Source organism: Camelus ferus, chromosome 12 (genome assembly GCF_009834535.1).
Source record: "Camelus ferus isolate YT-003-E chromosome 12, BCGSAC_Cfer_1.0, whole genome shotgun sequence".
NCBI classification, from domain to species: domain Eukaryota; kingdom Metazoa; phylum Chordata; class Mammalia; order Artiodactyla; family Camelidae; genus Camelus; species Camelus ferus.
Window position 1 is genome coordinate 62418223 of NC_045707.1, and position 22964 is coordinate 62441186.

The window sequence follows — 22964 nt, forward strand, 5'->3', positions numbered from 1 at the left end:
TTAAAAATACTTGATTAAATTCAATAAACATTTAATGTGATAACTTGTAGGAAGCTAGAAATAGAAAAGACTTCCTTATTCTGATAAAAAAAAGTTTCTAAAAATAGCACATGAACACACACACCACACTTTGCATACATAAATGTGGACATTCCTCTAAAATTAGAAATGAGATGAAGATTCTCAATATCATCTTTTCTATTCAATATTTTACTGGAGATCCTAATGAGTACAATAACATGCACCACAAATAACAAATTCTGGATTGGAAAAGAAAAATAAACCCCAATTATATGCCAATGATATAATCCTATTCCACAAAGTCCATAAATAAATTACTAAAAGATATCTGAGTACAAGGTGAGTACAAGAGGAAATCTAGTTATATATACAAATAATTATTATTTATAACAATAACTTTCAAAATTATATACCATTGAAAATATGAAAAAAACACTATCTAGGAATACATTTAACAAAGTATGTCAATTATGTAACATTATTAAGATAATGTTAATTAGAGAGACAATAAATTAAGAGAAACAAATACATACAGAGAAATGTGGTATTTCTGGATTGGAAGTTTTAATTTTGAGTAAAATCCAAAAAGTAATCTGTAAGTGTAATGCAATTCTCATCTATATAACAGCACTTTAATTTCAGAAAACTCACAAGTATTTCTAAAATATGAGAATTCTAAAGGCAAAGAAGCCAAGACAAGCTTATTTCTTGAAGAAGTAAAGATTAGGATACTACTGATAGAACACAGCAGTTGTTAACTAGTACTGGTGCAAAGATAGAGAAGTCGACTTACGGATTTGAATAGAGGTCACAAGGAGATACACACACATACAGACATTTGATTAATAAAATGTGGCACTGCAGCACAAGTGAGAGTACATTACTTTTTCAATAAGTAGTGCTGAGTCATTTGTATATCAATATATTTAAAAATTGCATCTTGCTACCTACCTATAGCTGTACCAAACAGCAATTGATGTAGGTATAAATGTGAAATGTAAAAACACATAAATACACACATATTGGCACACATATACACATGTGCACAGCTCTTAGAGGAACATATGATTTCATGATTTGGGATTAAGCAAGAATTTCTTAGGACATAAAGAGTAATAACTTTAAAAATATTGTACTACATTAAAATTAAGAATTTGGGAGCATCAAAGTTACCATTTAGAGAGTCAAAGGGAAGCTGTGAGGAAGAAGAAACTATTTGCAATGCATATAACCAACAAAGTAATTGCATCTGGAATATAGGAAAGTATTTCTCCAAGTAATTAAAATATAAAAGACAATGGTTAAATAAATAGTAAGAGAGTTGAAGAAGTAATTCACAAAAAAGATACCAATATATAAAAAAAGCTTAATGTCAGCAAAATGAAAATTATAATGAAAATGAAGCACTATTGAAATATACATCAGCTACAATATCTGAAAGTAGAAAAAGTTTATATGCACAAACAAAATCTGTGAATTTGAGGAGTGTCAGATATTAGAACACTTTTAAATTCTGTTTAGAGAAGAGTAAATTTTCATGACTACTTTGGAAGACTTTGTGGTGTTGTCTACCAAGATAACACACAAATACCTATGACTAGTAATTCTATTTCTAGCTATATTCCTCCCAAAAATGCACTGTAGAACTTTTGAGAACTAGTCTCAATTTAATGCACTTACAATCGGTTTCACATTGTGATAATGGCCAATTGGAAGAGTGACTTTAAATTCCTGTTTTGAATAAAAGTATAATCAAAACTGCCTTTTCTATTTAACTTAAAAGGAATTATATATACATATACATATATATATATATACATACATACATATATATATATATACACACAAAATATGTGGTGATCAGATCTAAGATTCAAGTAGAAGAGAGACCAAAATAATCATACAGCTATTATTATCTGGTGATCTTATGAATATGCTTTTTCAAGAAATGTTTGGAAATGAGTACTAAATTGTGGGAAAGAATAGGTAGTTCATCTGTAATAAGAATACAAAACGAGAAAATACTTAATGAGATATATCAAATTTAAGTACTTCAAGGGACATTAATATTATAGAAAACAAACTTACTTTACCTCAGTTCCTGAATTAATATTTAGCAATATTTTCAGCTAGTCTGATTCTACTTAAAGTAGTTTTAAAATTCAACCCCTATAGGATTCAAAATAATCTGACAACAACGAAATCCATCAGTAAACACCAACCGTTTATTTACAGAAAATCATAATACAATTATATGTCCAAATACTCTAAGTAATAAAAAACTTAGTCAAAAATAAAAATAAAATCAACATTTTTTCCATTTTTGATGTAAAAATTTCGTATTTTTAAATAAAATATACTCACTATTTTGATTATAGATTTTTCCTTTCAAATTCTATTTTCCTCATGGGTTAATTTCCAGCATGTTTCACAATAGGTATATTCATAAACATTGTAATTAATGTAAAAGAGTCGATATTAAATGTTTGTGTTTATAAATCATTGATTACAGGATGAAAAGAAAGATGATCATAGACTACTATATTTAGTTCTCACAAGGACAGCTTGTATCCCTTTCTTATTTAAACTAAAAGTCATGAAGCTCCCATAGTAAGAATTCACAATTCAAATCAGTCCATTTATCTCATTGGCCAATTCTTTAGAATTATTTTAAACTATTTTTAATACTCAACAGAGGAATAACTTTGGTAATTAGATATGTTTCTCCTTAGGATTAAAGAAAATTACACTGCGGTTTCACATCATATTAAAATAATTTTGTGAAAATTGTAAGCTTAGTAATAACATAAATAAATAATATAAAAGTGTGGTATCGGGTACTTTTGAGTGGAGATGCAATGTACATTACTGCATTTCCACAATTGTTGAGTCTAAAAATACTAAATGGGAATTTCCCTGTAAGAAGTTCTTAGAGTATATTTATTTCCACTACGACATATTTTTCTCTGAAATCTCAGAAATTGAACTGTTCTTGGTAATTGAGCTTAAAATGGCTTAAACTGAAATATGATTTGAATTCACCCAACAAAGAGAGCACTCTCCACCACACTACAAGTGTACGTTCTCAATAAATGTATACCCAACCACTGAATATGTGGGCTCATATGAGGTATCACTGGCTAATCGCTTTGAAAGCTGTGAAACCCAAATACGAGGGAATCTGTTTCTTAAGTGTTTCAGAAATATTCATTTATTTTTATACAATAGATTGCCATTTTATTCTTCTACCATATAGGTATAAGCAAGCTCTTTCAGTCTCTTGAATGTGTCCATTCCTTCCTATCCCACAGTGAATATAATCCTTACACAGAATTAAAACCATACAGAAAAATGTAAAACTATTTACTAGATCTCCATTTATTTATTATATTCCCACTGCAAGCATTCTTATATCGTACTGATCTATTTATTTCTAATATTCTTTTCTCCTAACCTAACGATGGCATTATTTGCTTGCTTTTATGCACTGATGTTACCCAACTTAAAAATTAGATAATAATCCTTCAAGAATATATATGTTAGATAAGCATTGCAACATATCCATAATAAGTCTTTGTGCTATTAACTAAACATTAACAGGCTCTTGAAAAATATAATTTTGTATATGCTTATCAAAGTGAATCAGAAGAAAACAATACCAAATGTGTTCCAGATTCTCTGTGGGGCAAAATGAGAAGGGGTATTTTATGTAGTGGGTTAAGGACAGAGAAGATTTGATGACTTCACCCACCGAAAAAAATATATGTAATATTTGTATACTATATACTACGTATTTGCATATTTAATACATAGTATACATATTAATGTTTTCATATATGTATATAGTCATTTAAATATATTTACATGTTAATACAGGTATATAGTGCATAGTGAGAATTAACTTTTGTAATCACACATATTTCATTTTATTTTTAATTTATTAAACTTTCAAAAAATTCTATTCAAAATTAGAATCCTAATATTAGAATAGACATTTAAATTAAGAAGTCAATATAAAATCATATTATTGCTGCAAATATTGTTAGCATTTGGTCATTATAAGTATTTCAATAAGGCTATATGTATGGTCTGCCTTGCTTACTCGATAAACACCTATATTAAGAATGGAGGCAATATAAAAAAGATAAATCTTCGATTATGGCTTGCATCTAGGGGAAGGCAACTTATGTTTAGATTGTGAAACAACAGATACTCTGGTTATAATAAAAACTTTAAAAAATTACTTAAAGAAAACCAAAGTGAAAAAAACAAATTATTTGATGAGGCAAACAGCTATATCACTTTGACAAGCACCAAAAAAGAGAAATCACAACACAGGCACCTTGCTGTTTTTGCCTTGAAATTCCAAGTGGAGAAATTCATTTTATGCCAATAGGAACTGCAGAAACCTTACTCAGTGTCTCTGCCAATATGATAATTCGTGTAACATTACCCATAATGCCTCACATTGTGACTTTGCTTTGAAAATAGATGTAATTGAGCCTTGCTGAGTTGCATTAATGTGTCTGTTTAAATTGAACAAACCTAATTATCTCACATGAAAGTTATGCCACCTCTGGTGCGGCAAAGCTAATGCAATTAAAGTCAGCCAGATGTATTAATTGAGTATCGCAAACATGCAGTTTATCTGGTAAAGAACAGTTTATTATACATTAGTACTGGACAGTTTGTAACACAGCCACACCACCTACAAGATACCTCTCTAATGCAATATTATCCTTGGTATAAAAACCCATAAACTCTAAAGTCAGAGGGCTACCATATGTCTTAGGAGTAAATATCTATATGGATTTAAGATGCTCTGTCTCATACATTTTGGTTATATACTTTGAAAATCAAATTTTCTGAAGCAGTCGTAAGATATAGCCTTTACCTCTTCATATTCTTTTTGAAAAAAACATTAAATCAGAAGAAATTGTGATTTCTCTTTTCTGTTTCACATGCAAGGAGCTTTGAAGTTGCCACTGTATCCTAACAAGTGAAAACTTAAACTGATGAACAAATCAGCAATTTTTCTAGTATCTGTAAGAGAGAGAAGGGCACAGGACAACTGCTGCCCCACGATTTGAGAGACAGACATGTGAATACAAGGAGTGAGCTTATAGAGGCAGAGATTCACAAACTGGAAACCACTGCAGGACCAAGTGCCAGAATAGAAAAACCTCACCTCTAATCAATTAATTATTGGAGGCTCAATACAGATAAAACTGAGAGTTAAATACTCTAGAGGTAAGTCAACCATGTTTTCACAGTAAATTATTTGAGAAAAATCATCCCCTGCCTTGGGCAGGATGAGGAAAAAAGGAACCATTTTGAAATATATCAGCTTACTCTGTTCTTCTTAGCAAGAGATGACCTGAAGAGGAACTAGTTAACCAGAGCCTAACTTGCTAGAATCTTATCAGAGCCTAATTTACCTGGAGGAAAAGATATATTCAACTCCAGCTCATTCTAACCATCATGTCCCACCTAAGGGAAGACAAGGGGGAAAAAAAAGGAAAACACTTGCAAAGTCCACAGTCCAGAAACATAGGTTTACTAAAAGACTGAGACCTAATCATTGGCCTATAGTAAGTATACTTCCCCTCTCCCAACACCTCACCTCCACATTGCTAAAGACCTGTTTGTACTTCCTTTTACTTGGTAGATTATGTCCAGCTATCAAGAAAAAATTACAAGATATACCAAAAAGGAAAAACAACACAATTTGAAGAGACAGAGCAAACATCAGAACCGGATGTGACAGGGATGTCAGAATTAGACTGGAAATTTAAAACAACAATGATTAATATGCTAGCAGCTCTAAACAATAAACAGCATGCAGTAAAGGGAGGGAATTCTGCAGAGAGGTGAACATCCTAAGACAGAACCAAAAACAAATGCTAGAGATCAAAAACACTGTAATAAAAATGAAGAATGCCTTTAATGGACTTCTTAGTAGGCTGGACACAGCAGAGGAAAGAAACTCTGAGTTTCAAAGTATGGCAGTTGGAACCTCCAAAACTGAAAAACAAGTAAAACAAAGAATAACAAAAGAACAGGATATCCAAGGGCTGTGGGATAACTATAAAAGATATCACATGCACATAATGAAAATACAAGGAGAAAATAAAAGGAAAAATAAAAAGAAATGTTTGAAATAATAGGAATAAGTTTTCCCCAAATTGACATCAGACAACAAACCACAAGTCTGGGAAGCTTAGAGAATACTAAACAGAATAAATGCTACACATGGGCATATCATTTTTTTAAACTACAGAAAATCAAAGATCAAGAAAAAATACTAAAAAAAAAAAAGGACATACATTATACAGAGGAGTAAAGATAACATTACATTTGACTTCTCAGAAATCATGCAATTAAGAAGCGACTGAGGTGAAATATTTAAAAGTGTTGAGAGGAAAAAAATAAAATTCCTAAAATTCTATACCTTACAAAATTATCCTTCAAAAGTAAAGGAGAAACAAAGGACAAAGTTGAACTTAACACCACCATCAATCACCTGGATGTAACGGACATCCATAGACGACTATATCCAATAACAGGAGAATACACATTCTTCTTAAGCTCAGATGGAACATTCACCAAAATGGACTGCATTCTGTGCTCTAAAACACTCCTAGAAAATTTAAAAGAATAGAATTCATACAACGTCAGTCCTCAGATCACAGTGGAATTAAACCAGAAATCAGTAATAGGAAGATAATTTGAATATTTCAAAACACATGGAGATTAAACAACAGACTTCCAAAAAGCATATGGGTCCAAGAAATAAAATCTCAAGACACATTTAAAAATACTTTGAACTAAATAAAAATGAAAACACAACTTATGAAAATACGTGGGATGCAGTAAAAGAAGTGCTTAGAAGGAATATTCTAGCATCCCATGAAAATATCAGAAAGGAAGATAGATCTAAAATCAAAGCCTAAGTTTCTACCTTAGGAAACTAGAAAATGAAGAGTAAATTAAATAGAACAACAACAACAACAAAAAAAAGCAGAAGAAAAGAAATAAGAATTAGAGCAGAAATCAGTAACATTGAAAACAGGAAATCAATAGAGAATATTGATGAAACCAGAAGCTGTTTCCTTGAAAAGATGAATAATATCAATTAGCCTCTATCCAGGCTAAATAAGAAAAAGAGACACTACAAGATACTAATATCAGAAATTAGAGGGGCATCACTACATGTCCCATGGGGATTAAAAGGATAATAAGGAAATACTATGAACAACTCCATGCCTACAAATTTGATAACTAAGATGAAATAGGCCAATTCCTTGAAAGACACAGTTGCCAAAACTCACACAAGAAAAAAAATTAATAATCTATCTGAATAGGCCTGTATCAATGTAAAAATTGAAGAAAAAATTAATAACTTTCCAAAACAAAAAGTACCAGGCCCAGATGGCTTCACAGTAAATTCTATCAAACATTTAAGGAAGAAATCATATCAATTCTCTACAATCTTTCTTTCAGAGGATAGAAGCTGAGGAAGTACTTCCTAGTTCATTTAATGAGACCAGTATTACCCTCGTGCCAAACCAGAAAAAGACATTACAAGAAATCTACAGACAAATATTTCTCACCAGCATAGATACAAAAATCAACAAAACATTAGCAACTCAAATGCAACAACATTTAAAAATATATATATACATCATGGCCAAGTGGGATTTATTCCTGGTATGCAAAGCTGGTTTGGGCATTTTTATAGTCAAGGCAGTTTTTTTTTGTTGTTTATTGTGAGTGTATAGCAGTAAAAAACAGGACTAAGTACTAGTACCACGATGTTGATTCTGCTACAGCCAGTATTTTTACTCACTATTGCTTTTGTACATGTCAGCTCAGAGAAAGAGGTAATCAACATCTTAGTGTTACTATGAGAATAGTTTTGACTTTATGAACCTCTTGCAAGTGTCTCAGAGAACCCAAGTATCCTGCAGGTCACATTTTGAGAAATCATGCCAGGTAAGCTCCTGACACTTGTTGACTTGAGGTAATGCAGCCAAAAAAAAAAGGCCAGATCTTCAGCTTATAGAAGATGGGGGATTTTTTTTTTATAACAACACATCTACAATACTATTGGTAACTAGTTGAACTTACATAGGAGGTTTGTTTTCAGCAGCTGCAAGATGAGTTGATCTTCTGCACTTGCCTGCTGCCATCTTAAAATTGTATATAGAGGCATTAAATAGGTTCAGTCATGTATTTGGTCGAGTGGGTAAAAGAGCCTCCAACCGTGATTGCCCAGGACCAGCTCTCAGGTCAACTGACAATCAGGCTCCCTTGATGACCTCCTCCAACAAAATAAAGTGCAGTGCTGGAAAACAGGTCAGGGTATCTGAAATCAGATTTGAAGTAGTGGCCCTGCTGGCACCTATTAGCATTTGTATTTTTTTTTTTTTTTTAGGTAAATTGCTAATCCTTTATGCCTTGATTTCTCCACCTGTGAAATGGAAAGTGAGGCATAGAAAAAGGTAAATTATTAAACTACAGGATTAAAAAAATTATTCTACTATCCTTATGAGATCTGCATTATTTTCATCAATTCTCAGGTTGACAAATGGTGGAGCAGAATTTAAATAAAACATTTTAAGTGAGAGTCAAGCCTAGATCTGAAATGTATTGCCTAGAATTATGTAGTGGAAAAGAAAATCAAATGCTAGAAACCACCATAAAGTTTCTTTCCTCTGCTGTGTGTTTCAGCCTAAGATTGTATTCCTGAGTATTTCCTTCTTAGTTGAATGTTTTCTGACTAAACTTGGTACTCAGAGTTTCTCAGAAAACTCTTAACTGGAGTTTACTGTCCTTGAAATATGCTCTTTGGTATGTTTATAAGCACAGCTCTCTTTGATCACAAAAGACAACTCTATCATGATTTATTTTCAAAGTGTTTCATTACCATTAATTATTTCACGGAGACCTTTTGCAGAAACAAAGATGTCTGAAAAATGGCAATGCCTTTGCTCAGCTGCCTTTATGATGATTTACTAAGTCAAACAAAGCAGAAGCTAAACTAAACTAAAAATAATTTTTTTTCGTTTCCACATTTTCATCCTTTCGTAACCATCAGAAACTTTTATTACAACATTTAGGCATCACAACATATAGGAAAAAAGAAGATTCTCCCACAATTTATATTCATCTTCCAGTCACAGCACATGAAATAGGTGACACTCTTCTCCACCATCTCAACCATCTATTTGTTTGCTCATTACCCTACTTCAGCAGTTTTCAAATGTTTTTCTTTTTTTTTTAAAGCATCTCTTTATACTCTAAAGAGTCACTAAAAATCCCAAAGATCTTTTGTCCATGTGGATTATATCTTTGGATATTTCCTGTATTGAAAATTAAAACTCAGATCACTTAAACATTCTTATTAATTGAACACAGTAATAAAAAGCGTATATTATTTTTATGAAAAACAAACGTGCTTTTAAGATATAGTTTTACGTTTCTGAAATCACTTTTTTATATTTTTGCAAATTGCTTTAATATATGGATTAATAGAAGTCATTAGGAGTCTTACATATTCTTATATCTGCCCCTGTATTAATCTATGGTGATAAACAGATTAGGTAGCCTTTGGGAAATCCCACTGCATGCTTCTTAAAGACTAAGAGTAAAAATAGCAAATTACACCTTTGTCTTATTTAACAGCTCTATTGAGATATAATTTACATACCACATAGTTAACCTGTTTGAAGTGTACAATTCAATGTTGTATGATATATTTTCAAAATTATGCAAGTCACTATAATCTAATTTCAGAACCATTTTCATCAATGCAAAAAGAAACCCTACCTCCATTTTCGGTCCTTCTTCATTTTCCTCCTCACACTACCTTGCAATGACTAATTTTCTTTCTGTCTCTATAGAATTGCCTATTCTGGACATTTGATATAAATAATATAAGATAGGTGGCTTTTTTGAACCAACTTCTTTCATTCATCCTACTGTATTAGAGGTTCATCCACGTTGAAACATGAGCCACAACTTCATTCCTTTTTGTTGTCAAGTAATATTCCATTCTGTGGCTATACTGCATTGTGTTTATTTATTTATCTTTTGAAAGGTATTTGAGGTTTTTCCCCTACGTTTTGGCTATTCTAAATAACTCTGCTGTGAACATTAGTGTACAAGATCTTGTTCGGACATATGCTTTTATTTCTTTTCGTTAAGATACCTAGAAGTGGAATTGCTGAGTCCTTGGTAACTATATATAACATTCTGAAAAACTGCCAAGCTGTTTTCCACTATTTTACTTTCCCACTATCAAAGTACAAAGGTTAGTTTATCCATAGTCTCAGCAACACTTGTTATTACCTGCCTTTTTATTTTAGCCAGACTAGTGTGTGTGACATCTTATAGTTTTGATTTGTATTTTCATAATGACTAATGATGTTGACCATCTTTTCATGTACTTACTGTCCATTCCTATATCTTCCTTAGAAAAATGGGTTTTAATCTCTTTTTTCATTTTTTAGTTATTTGCCTTCTTATTGTTGAGTTGTAAAGAGTTCTTCATATATTCTGGATATCAGTTCTTGTGATGGTTAATTGAATGTGTTAACTAGGTTGGATCACTGTGCCCAGATTTGGTAAAACATTATTCTAGGTGAAGGTATTTCATTGAATGATAGTAACATGGAGTTGGTGGACTTTGAATTAAGCAGACTACTCTTCATAATGTGAATGGACCTCATCCAATCAGATAAAGGCTCTAATGGAACAAAGACTGACCTGTTCTGAGCAAGAAAAAATTCTGTCAGCAGACTGCCTTTTGGACTCAAACTGCAGCTCTTTTCTAGGTCTCCATCCAGCAAGCCTACCCTCAATTTTGAACTTACCAAGTCTCCACAGTCACGTGAGCCAGTTCCTTAAAACAATTCTCTCTCTCTAATCACACATCCAGTTGTTTCTGCTCTTCTGGAGAACCCTAACTAATACAGCATTTTATCAGATATATGATTTGCAAACATGTTCTGTCTCTGGATTATCTTTCCACTTTCTGAAATGGTGTCCTTTGAAACACAAATTTTGTTTTAACTTCAACTTATAAAACTTCTTTTTATTGTTTATGCTTTTGGTATCACATTTAGGAAATCTTTGTCTAATCCAAGTTCATCCAGATTTACTCCTCTATTTTTTTTAAGAGTTTTAGAACGTTAGCTCTTACATTTAGGTTTATGATCCACATAAAGTTAACCTTTGTGTATGGTGTGAGGTAAGTGTCCAAATTCATAATTTTACATGTGTTATCTAATCGTCTCAGCAATGTATTTCTCCCTACAAACTCACAGAAATGGTTCTTGAACCACTCTTTGAGAACTTCTGTCCTGTCTCTAAGCATCATCACACTGCAGCAATCACCTAAGTGAAAACTTGGCATTTAGAATCTACTTTAGCATGTTGGCTGTTCAGCCTCACACAGATAAAATATTTATCTTGTATTGTCTTGGGTAAAGGGATTTAGAACAATGACCATCTGTAATGTCATTTGGCAAAGAAATGAATTCTTATAGACTTTCCTAAACACAAGATGAAATTAGATTTTTTCCCCTCAGGATTTCAGTCTGCAAATCAGGAATAAGATTGACATTTTTCCTGGGACACATTACTAGGGAAAAAAATTCCCTTCTCTTCTAAATGTCTATGAACTAATTTTGTAGCCCCAGAATTATACCAATGTTATAGTTTCCTGCCTTCACTTTCTGTAAAGTAAAAGCCGTGAAAAATATTTTCCTTTGAGACTTTCTTAGGGCCATATGAACTTTGACCTCATTTCAGGCTTATCTTAAAAAAAAAAAAAAAAGCAAACAAAAACAAAAAACAAACTCCTGAAAAGGCATGAATAAAGTCACCAATTTCAAATACTTGCCTGATATACCAAGCATTCACATAGATACCTAAATTGTACATTATTTTAATTAAACCTGAGAATAACCTTTGTAATCAGTATTATCCCCCTTTAAAAAAAAAGAAAAAGGCTTTAGGCTATCATTCCTAGAAAGCTATTGTACTAAAACTAAAATACTGACCACAGAATAATTCCACGTAAAAATGAGCCAAAAGTGAAAGAACTACACCGAGAAAGAAATGAGAAGAGATAATACTCATTAATATGCTTTATTTCAAGTAAAATATGCCTGAAACTGTGTTAAATGAGATGGGCTTTGTCACTGACATAAGAAAGCATTTTCTGAGGTAGGGACTTAAGGAAAGTTAGAACACTTGAAAACCCTGAATGCCTTAGACTGTCATATGTTTCTTTTCCTATCACTGCTGATTACAAAGATATTTGCATGTAAATAGGAATTTTCTTCTGTGTAATCAGCAGGCTGTTTCCCTCAGTTTGCTATGCATGCTCTCACCATGGATCCTTTTTTCATCAGTAATCAACTCAAATATCAGACAGTGGGCTATGACATCATCAAATAATCCAAGATTAGAAACAGTCATGAGATCAAAAAGGGGGAAACACTTTGTGTACAAAGTCTCAAAATCTGCAACAATGCTCACCTTGAAGTATAGGAGATTCTGATGGCTTAATGAGGTTTAGTCTACCATATGATGTACAATCATTATAGTGATATTAATATTAATATATGGATCTGATGCCTTCCCCAAGTCAAAGAACTGTACTCTCAATAAATAGTTTATTCAAATTTATCCTTTCTCTTCAGACCTCTTATAGAACTTAACTGTACTCTGCTGTGGAATTTATCTCTTCGGAAGAATGTCTACGTGTCAATCTTGTGTTCTAGTCAAGTAGTGGGATAACTAGTACAATGTAAAACTAGTTATTTTTTAATATTCTAAGGCATACAGTTGGGTATCTGCCCCATAACACTTGGTAAATAATCACTTGTAGATTAAGTTAACAGAACTATGTAGTATCAAACAGCTCAGTGGCTCAGTACAATTCGATTCAATACCTGTTTTCTCACATGAAACTATGTATAAGCCATAAAGCTAGATATTCCATAAACATAAAATGTGCTTCCAGGAACAAAGAGGAAAATAATTATTCTGGCAAGTCAACTACATATGAATATCTTGAATATACACACATACTTTTTTTTTCAATATCAAAGTAGGATTTTTCAGAAGAGCCAGAATGAGGGCATCAGCATTCAAACATAACAATTCTTTTTTTTTTTTTTTTAATTTTCAGAGCTATGAAATAAGGATGATTGTTAGATGAACAATATATGCTATGAAAAGAAACTGAATGATTGCCTCTTCCTATTTTTTTAAGAAACAAACTTTTCATATTTGAGCAACCTCAAAAACAAAATATTTTAAATTACCTTTCACCAGTTTTAAATGGTCAGCCCTAATTCTTTTGACTATCAGTTTACACATCCAACTGCTTACTTGACATCTTGACTTGAATATGTAACAGATACTTCAAATGTAAAATGCCCTCCCCCAAATCACAGAATTCTTAATATATAGCCCCAAACTTGTTTCTCCTGCTAAAAAGGAACTACCACCATAAACTCAGCTGTTCATGCCAAAAACATAAGAGTCGTCCTTGATTCTTGTCTTACCTTCCATTTCTAATTCATCGTAATATGCTATCAGTATATGAAAAATATTCATTCATATACATCATGATTTTATCCATTACTCTGTCTACTTCCTGCCCTTTCATCTAATCACTGCAACAGAATCCTGAGAGTTTCCTGGGTTAAACTGTTTGAGTAGTCATAATTTTCCTTTCGTTCATTTGTATGTTATACATTTTCATAAGGTAACTATTAATTTTAGTGAAATTTTATATTAAAGTAAATTATTATGCTAGAAAAGACTACACAGAAGCATAACGGGAAAAAGAGTGATTTGCAGATGCACATGTGAGAGGCACTGTGTTTGCCTGGGGTCTCTCACTGGCTACAGAGAAGTATTCTGAGTTTTTAAATGAGACACTTTTAGTAGTGTATGTGGATGGAGGAGGGTGAGAGAAGCATCTTCTTTGGATTTTTTAAAGTAACTTCTTTTTCCATCTTTTATTAAACCCGTTTATGTTGATTGCTGTGTAATTTACATGGAAAAAGGAAATGATTCATAGTCCATGAGTGCTTGCATTCATTTTTTAAAATCTTAATTGTCAGCAGAATTGAGTATTCTCTGCAGCTGGCTCTTAGTCCTGTGATGAGAGACATTGCAACCTAAAAAGAAACTGTGACTTTGAGACCAGACAATCATGGAGACAAATCTGACAACTGGGTAATATGTCTCTCTCTCCTTTCCCATTTCACTCACTTCCTTTTTTCAAACTTTCCTTCTTTCTTTCTTTTTAATAAGTGTTGACCCACCACCTCATTTTATAATAAAACCTGTGCCAGGAACCAAGTATAAAGAGGCAAACAAGAACATTCTTTATAACCTCACAGATTTCTAGTTTAGCACGGAAATCAGATAGTTAGGGGAATACTCAGCATGTCAAGAGATAAACAAGATTAACTCTGCCTAAAATGTCAGGGAAAGCTTCAAAAGAAGAGGAAGCATTTGAACTCAATTTGACCCATCAAAGGAGGTTATCTCCCTGAGATACATGGCAGGGTTTCATGAATATTCTTTTCTTAATTATTACTTTTCCTCTATAAGTAACATATTATCCTGGGAGATTTTAAATACTTCTTTCTTGAGAATTAGGTTTTAAATTAAATCTGAGAAAATCATGTTGCAGCAATTTAATTCAACATACATCCCTGTGTCTACCATTTTAGGTGATGAGGGTGCTACAAAGACTAAAAATACATGTGCCCTAAACTCTAAAAACTTGCAGTCCTGTAAAAAATGGATAAACATGCAAACAATTTCATTAGTTAGCAGACTGTGATTAAGTCTATTACAAAATTATAAACAGGGCTACATAATCATAGGAGAAGACAGACTAATTCCCATCGAAGGATCATAGAAAATTTTCCAAAAATGATGGTCAATTTAGTTCTCAGTATTGGTTGCACTTTGGTGAGTTAGTATGTGGAGACAAAAACTTCATAAACTGAATATACTCTTAGATACTTGGCAATAGGGCAAAGAACAAGAGGAAAAAAGGAATTCAGTTTTAGGGAGTCTAGAGCTTGTAAAATCAAGAAAGGGGTCCTTAAGAAAAAACAAAATAAAACTTACAAATAAAAATTAAGGACAAATGCGAATTTTTATTTAGAATGAGAAGAAAACTGTAACAAATTCATTTTTAAAAAAATTGTCAAATATCACTTTTAAAGAAAAATCACACTGGACACTAAAAAAAAGAAAAAAGGAAGAAGGACTTTTTTCAAGACTACTGCAATAGGGAAGAGAGATTAACCCCATTCTGCTGAAAAGAAAAAAAAAAGGCAGAAGGATTTTTAAATTCTGGGGTGAACTAGTGAAAAAGTAGGGAGGTTGGTCAGGGTGATAGGTTTGCTAATTGTTGCTTAAGGAAGTTAGGCTCCTACATCCTCACTGAGACTGGGAGACAGACTATCTTTCCTGACGTTTACATTTCAAATGAATGGCTCCTATTTCTCCTTGAGAGAGAACATTCCTAGATGTAGAGGATTTATATCTCAAAGGAGCAGAAAAAGAATTTACAATTTCAAGTTTTCTAAACTAAATGCTCTAAGAAAAGGAAGACAGGAAGAAACCTGTCTAAAGTTTAGTCAAGCTGAGAGAATGTTAAGGCCATCTTGTTCACGCAAAAACCATCAAATCCAGAAAAATAAAGTAACACATATGTTAGTTAAATTTCTTACACATTTGTTACATTATTATTATTACATTATCTTTGATTATACCTCATGTGGCAACAATTCTGATATAATTTCTTACAGAAAAAATTCAGCTTTCCCATCAGCAAAGTTGGCCAAAATAAATTATTATTAATAGTTTAAAGACATTTATCTCAGATTTATAACTTATTATTGGTAATGTCAGGAATATTTTATGATGGCTGCCAAATTTAAAGAAATTGCTATCAAATTTCTTTCCTATGTGAGCTGTAAAATTTCATAGAATTCAGGTTTTCTTGTGCCACAAGCAATTCCAAATTCTGCTTGAATAACACTCATTCACCAATTTGCCAACAGTGTCCTTGCTGAAGTTGTATACTTTGAGTTTTATATTATTTTTGTCAATGTTAGTATTTCATGTTAAATGAACAAGAAGTTAATAAGAATCTGAATAGTGTGATTAGGCAAGGACAACTCAGGTCAGTGGAAAAACAGAGCAAGGCATGGTCTGGTAGAATCCACTTTGGCTATTGTGCGTTGTGTCACCTGAGCATGTGCTTGAGAACACTAGTAAAGCACGATGAAGACTGGACAGACAAGGACCAGGCACGGCTGGTTCATGACAGAAGTGCACAAAGTATGTTTACAAAGCTAAACTTAAAAACTCCCTCAACCTTTAAATTCATTGAACTGAGGAACCACAAGTCATCTAACTATTTATATAAGGACTGTGATCTCTTTTCTTTTCTTTTTCAAACAGAACACAAATAAATTGCCAAGTTGAAATGATAATTCTGGAAAAATCATTTTAGGAAGACTAATTTTGTTACTGAAATCACATTTTTTTAATTCCATCAGAGAAAGTGTTACAAATATATACGGGGCAGATAATATTGCTGCCTTGCCAAGAAAATAGGAGAAAAAGAATCAAATAGAAGAAACAAAAGAAAAGTTAATTGAAAGCTGATCTAGGAGTTAGTTTGAACAGAGTCCCATTACCACCTCTATAACTATGCCTTTATATATATATAAGGAAATAATTTCAACGAGCGTATAAAACAAAATTTGCATTACATGCCATCTAAAGTGCGTTCCAATTCAGTGCTTGAAAGGATAAAATGCTGCAAATTGAACACAGCTGGAAAAGACCTACAGAAAGACGTGAGATAATATTAAAAGGGGGCTTTTAATGTTACTGAGGTAATTACTTTTCTCATAAGTGCCATGCTTTTCCAGCACAAGGAAAGGATGACACTGCTCGTCCTGTTCATTGTTGAAACATGATTTATCACATTTCACTTATGAGAGCCTCATATTTTCTTGTCATGTTTTGACCATGATGTTTTCGGGGGGAAAACGATTTCACTTTTCAATTTAAAAGTAGTATGCAATCATACTATTCTGTACATAAATTAAGTATCACAACAACAAACTTGGAATAATTAAAGTTGACTTGTTTTTCTTCTTTAACCAAACTACACGAGGGGAAATTAGAAGCTAAGACTGAAATACCTTCATGTTGTCTGGAAAGAGTCATATTTAGAAAAAGGAATGACAGTATTTTAACTTTACCAAATTCATTATGGTTTGATTTATCAAATCGTAATGTAATAACTTTAGTATCTTATGTAAAATTAAAATCATTTTTCCCAAACTACGTTCATATGTAAAAGAAATTGCATTTCTAATCAAATAAGGAATAAGCTCCTCAAATATGTAAAAGAAAAATGGCTTTAGATTAGTATGAACTACTCAAAACCACTGGCTGTTCTAATCTTAAGGCATATTCTCCCACAGTTAGAGGTAGTTTATAAGTTTATTTAGGAAGGTTTTAGGTCTGTCACTTCTGCTTTACATATTGAAGTACATTTTCTATCCAAGTGCACAGTATAGAATATTAATAATATTTCACAAGTTAAGATAATTTAAAATATAAAATTAATTAAAGTCATAAAAAAATTGATTATAAAATAAAATTTAGCCAAACCCTCTTCAACAAGAAGTACCATCAAATATTAATATTACCATTGGTTTTATAAGTTGGTACAACCTTCCTGGAAGGCCAATTTGGCTCCATATATCTACAATTAAAATTCATTTACTTTGTATTCCGGTAATCTCATTTCTATGAATTAATCATAAGGCAATAACTAGATACACTTGCTAAATATGTATACAAAACTTTTCATCCCAACATTTAAAGATATCACAATATTGGATGAAAAGAAATTGTTAAACAATGGTGAATCTTTCAAAATTTGGTATTACTTACCAATAATTAGAAATGATACTAGTTATATATATGAAAATATGTCATAATACTTACCATGATAGTTTTGCATAAATTATCAAATGTTATGTTTCATTAACTCATTTTTGAATATGTTTTAAATGTACATAGAAAGATTTTGAAAGGACAGAAACCAATAGATATACCAATTGATTAGCATCCTATTTAAGAGTAAAGCTCAACATTAATTTCCAAGTACATTGTATGTACTGAAAAATATTTGTGACTGAACGAATAAATCAATGAATACAACATATAAAGACAGTCATTAGACAAGGATGTGTATTCCCAGCCATATTGTTAAACATTTTCAATGACAGTCTTACAAATCCAGTAAGTGAAAAAAATGCAGTAAGAAAATAGAAAAAAGAAAAGAAACAAAAATGAGAAAGGAGAAAAAGAAAACTATAGTTATTTGCAAACTATAGTATTTCATACAGAGAAAACACAGGAGAATTAATTAAAAACTTAAAACTATGTATACCTTTTGAAGAGTGTGACTAGGATTAAATTTATGGAAACTTATAGCTTGATATGTAATACAAATTATATACAAATACTACATATGGCAATAAAAGAAAATTAATGGTAAAAAATATGTTTACACTCAAAATGGTAACCAAATAAAAAATGAAATGCCTGGAAACATATCCTACAAGTTGAGTCTAGGGAATATATAATTGGAAACACATAATTTTCTTATAATACATTAAAAAAAAAGAGGAACAGGTAATCTACCATTGCTATAGATGGGAAGATTTAATATTTAAATATATCAGTACTCATACTGATAAAAATATTTAAAATAATTATAGTATTTCTAATGGTGACATTTTTGGATTTGAAAAAATTAAGGTCAGTATAAAGGAATCAGGTCAAAATAGTAAAGACAATCTAGAGCAGAAAGATAATGAACGGGACCTAAAAAATTAGATGGTATATTATATTGAAAACATAAAATTATTTTAAAAGTACAGTGCAAGTTCAAGAGTAGGCAAATAGATGAATAAAAAGAACAAATAGCAATCCAATTAATATAAAATGTGGTATGTAATAAAGTTAGCATTTTTAATATTTTTAATATTAAAAAGATTGATAGATTGTCTAGTAAAGAATGATGAGATAGTAATTTTTTAAAAATATGAATTTAAATTAGTTTATATTTATATCACAAGAAATTTCAGTAGGATGATCAACAAAAAAAGAAGCAGAAATTGTACTGGAAAAAATATACATAAATAATATACATAGTATTGACGCCAACATGGTATTTTAACATAACAGAGGAGGTTAAAAATAATGTATATTTTTCGAATGTCAGAAGTAATACATTGTTAAATAACAGTGGAAAAAAAAGTCTTCAAAAGATAAAATGCAAACAACAAGCTAGAAAATATTTAAAAGACAAAGGGCACGATGGTGTGCTGGAGCTGGCTCCATTGGCTCCCAAGTGCCTAATGTGCTCATCTTTCCCCAACTCTGCTTTCTTAAGTGATGTGAGGTTGATCGCTTGAAACGGACCACAGCGGGACTGATTATACCACAGAAACTGGCAAACACTACACATCAGGGCCTACCTTCCAAACCTGTTTACTACTACGTGCACCAGTGTACTACCACATACGCATTAATATAAATGTACACAGCATAACATGTGGTAGAAGTAGACAGTGGAAATCAGAAATTAAAAAGATGACGTGCAGGGGGAGAAAGAGAAAGAAAAGCAAAAGAGAGAGGTTCTGCATCATTAAATACTAAAATACTTAATTATGCTACTATCATAAAAGGAAAAACATAGCCTTTTTGTATTTTCTAAATGCATAGAATGTGTCATAAGAGTAAGAAATAATAAATCATTTCACTTCTAAAAAGTGCATATTTGTTTTATCAGTTTTATTTCTAGCCAAATCCATCCTCTAGAAACTGTTAAGAGATATGAGAAAACAATGTATGTATGTATGTATGTATGCATATACCGCATATTTTTTAGGAAATTTATTCTAGCCATATTCATAACAATGAACTGTTCATGCAATCTACATATTACACATTAGGGCATTTGTTGATATGGAAAAAAACATTCATACTCTATGGTTAAGTGAAATTAAGGACAATTAAATATTTTCAATTAAATACATTTGCTTGATTATCTGCCCTCGTTGTACATCTTTCCCCAAACTCTACTAATGACCATAGAGATATTTTTTTTAATATTAAAAATATTAATAGAGAAAATAGTGGAGACAAGAAATTGGAACACAAATTGAGTAATGACTAACAGTCTACTGTAAAATGCAGAAACATAAACTGATATTATAGTAAGCCCAGAAAGACTCAGGAGTTAGAGAAATGATGTCATAAGTCAAGAAATAAGAAAATAAGGTTCTAGGGTAGGGATATAGAGCACAGGAGAAACACTGGGGAAATTTCCAGGGAAATAGTAAAAGAATAGTCGAAGATGATAACTTGGGTGAGGAACTAGTCTAGACAGAAGCAGAAAGACACAGGGATCCAGAGAAAGGAGGAAAAAATAAAGAATTAATGGATTAATGTATTACTTGGATGTGCTGAAAAGAGTTTTACTCTTCAACAGAGAATCTGGGAATTAATCAATAACAGATTCATAAAGACTTAAACATATAAACATATTAGATAGCTGTTAACTTTGGGAAGACAAAAAGAGTGTACAAGGAAAGAAATGAAACCCAATCTTAGGGCATGACATGGAATGGAAAAATAATTAATACAGAATTATAAGAATATGAATAGTGAATATTGGTCTAACCAAACCTGACCATGTGGTTAGAATGGGCTAATGGGATGTTTATAGGCTTATATATTGTGTATCTGTGTGTATAGGGGAAGTAATCTTCATTTTCAAGATAGGATGCCAAATGATAGTATCCCAAATCAAAAAGTAAAGTGTATTAAAAAAAAAAGACATTATCTAGAAAGTAAAGAGCTAAATATAGAGGAGGTAGGAGGGTATCAAAACTGAAAGTGGTTGCCTCTGTGAAATGAAGACAAGCGTGGATAAGGAGACAGCTATTTATTCATTTTGAACCTTGAAGATCTAGCAGGCATTTAAAACCAAGGATTTCAATCTTTGATAAAAATTTTAAAACTAAAAGCCTTAATCAACAAATGTTTAGCAAACTTCGTCACCATTGATACGTCTGATAATTGTCACTGCCTCTGCAGTGTTGCCCTGCTTTCGCTCTTGCCCTTTTTGTTTTTAGAAGGGATCTAGAGTGACTCTGTAAATACATGTCAGATCAAACATCTCTAACGGCTCCCAAGTTACTGAGAGTCAAGGTGAAGGGGTGCAAATTGGTTTGCAGGGATCCAGCCACCTGTTACATCCCCAGCCTCAACTCTGCCACTTTCTCTCTGACTGCCTCTCCTCCAGTTACACTGACCACTCCTGTTAAGTGTGTAACACACATGCACTTGACACATGTTCTCCCCTCATGGCCACAGAGCTCACTCCCTCCCTCCCTCAGTTTTGTCCTGACCCTCTCTCCATGAGGTCCTCTCTCCCCTCTACTGTACCTTGTAACCTCCCACCACTCCAGCACATTTGATATCCCTTCCTTGACTCATTTCTATTCATATCACTTAACTTTTCATCAGTACAGTCCATCTGGTCCTTTTTTCCTTTCCCCTTCAGATAAAACATACTGTCTACAAGAGCAAGAATTTTTCATTGCTTTGTCCTCATTGGCCAGAACAGTGTCTGATACACAATTCAGTACCTAGTTATACATTCAATGAACAGTTCTAATAGCTATAGATTTAAGACTAGTTATTCAGCAATGTATAAGAAGTAATTTCTGTTTATTTCTCTTATACAATTATAGCTATTTTCTCATTATCTTATGTTTTATCTATAAATAACATATATGCATTTGTAATAAAGTTATATAAAATTAACATTAAGAATAAATCTACATCAGCAGAGTCCTAAAAAAGAATATATACTGATCTACATCTTAGGTAGAATATGGAGACCAAATACAGAACAAATGAAAAGAGATTTTTAATGTGAGAGTTAAAAATTTCATTACAATGCTAAAAATTAAAAAAAATAGTAAAAGAAAAGGCTTTCTAACATTAGTGTAACAATTTACATTGTGTATATTGCCATCTGCTTGCTTCCTTATGCACGTACATAAATGTACATAATGATAATGGCATTATTGTTGTTCTAGTCACTACTTACTGATCACTCTCTGTTTTCCAGGTCTTCTGCTAAATATTTTATGTGCACCCTGTGCCTTAATCCTGATGACATGATGTCGGCTCTATTAATTTGCATATTTTAGATAAAAACTTAGATTTTAGAAAGCTGTTTGCTTCCAATGAAACTACATTTCATTAAGTCTAATTACTATATCATTAAATTTTTCTTATTTTTGAATTCACTTAGCTATGTAGTATGTTTCAACTTTAAGAGGTCTAGGCACCAAGTCTTTTACTTCTCCCCAAAATCTGCTTTCTCTACCGCTGTCACCAGCAAAGTCCATTAACAATTCCCGGGAAATAAGAACAGAATCCGAATAGAATAAAATACAGTCTAACCTTTTTTTTTTCCTTTATGCTTAGTCTCACTTGTTCCCAGCGGCCACGCACAGAGGCCTCATCCGAGACCACCTCAGACCGGAGTTCCCGGAGCCAAACGGCTGCGCAGGACACCTCAGCTCGGGGGCGGAGCATGCGCAGAAGCCAAGAACACAGCCCCGCGAGTCAAGATGGCGGCGGGGGGCGGGCCGTGTGCAGCGACGCTGCGTCAGACGTCAGACGCCGTGCGTGGCGCTGCAATGTACCATGAGCCATACAGCGGCGCCCTAGGCAGAGGAACGGCACCCTCGTCCCTGCTGAAGAGGAGTCTATAAAGT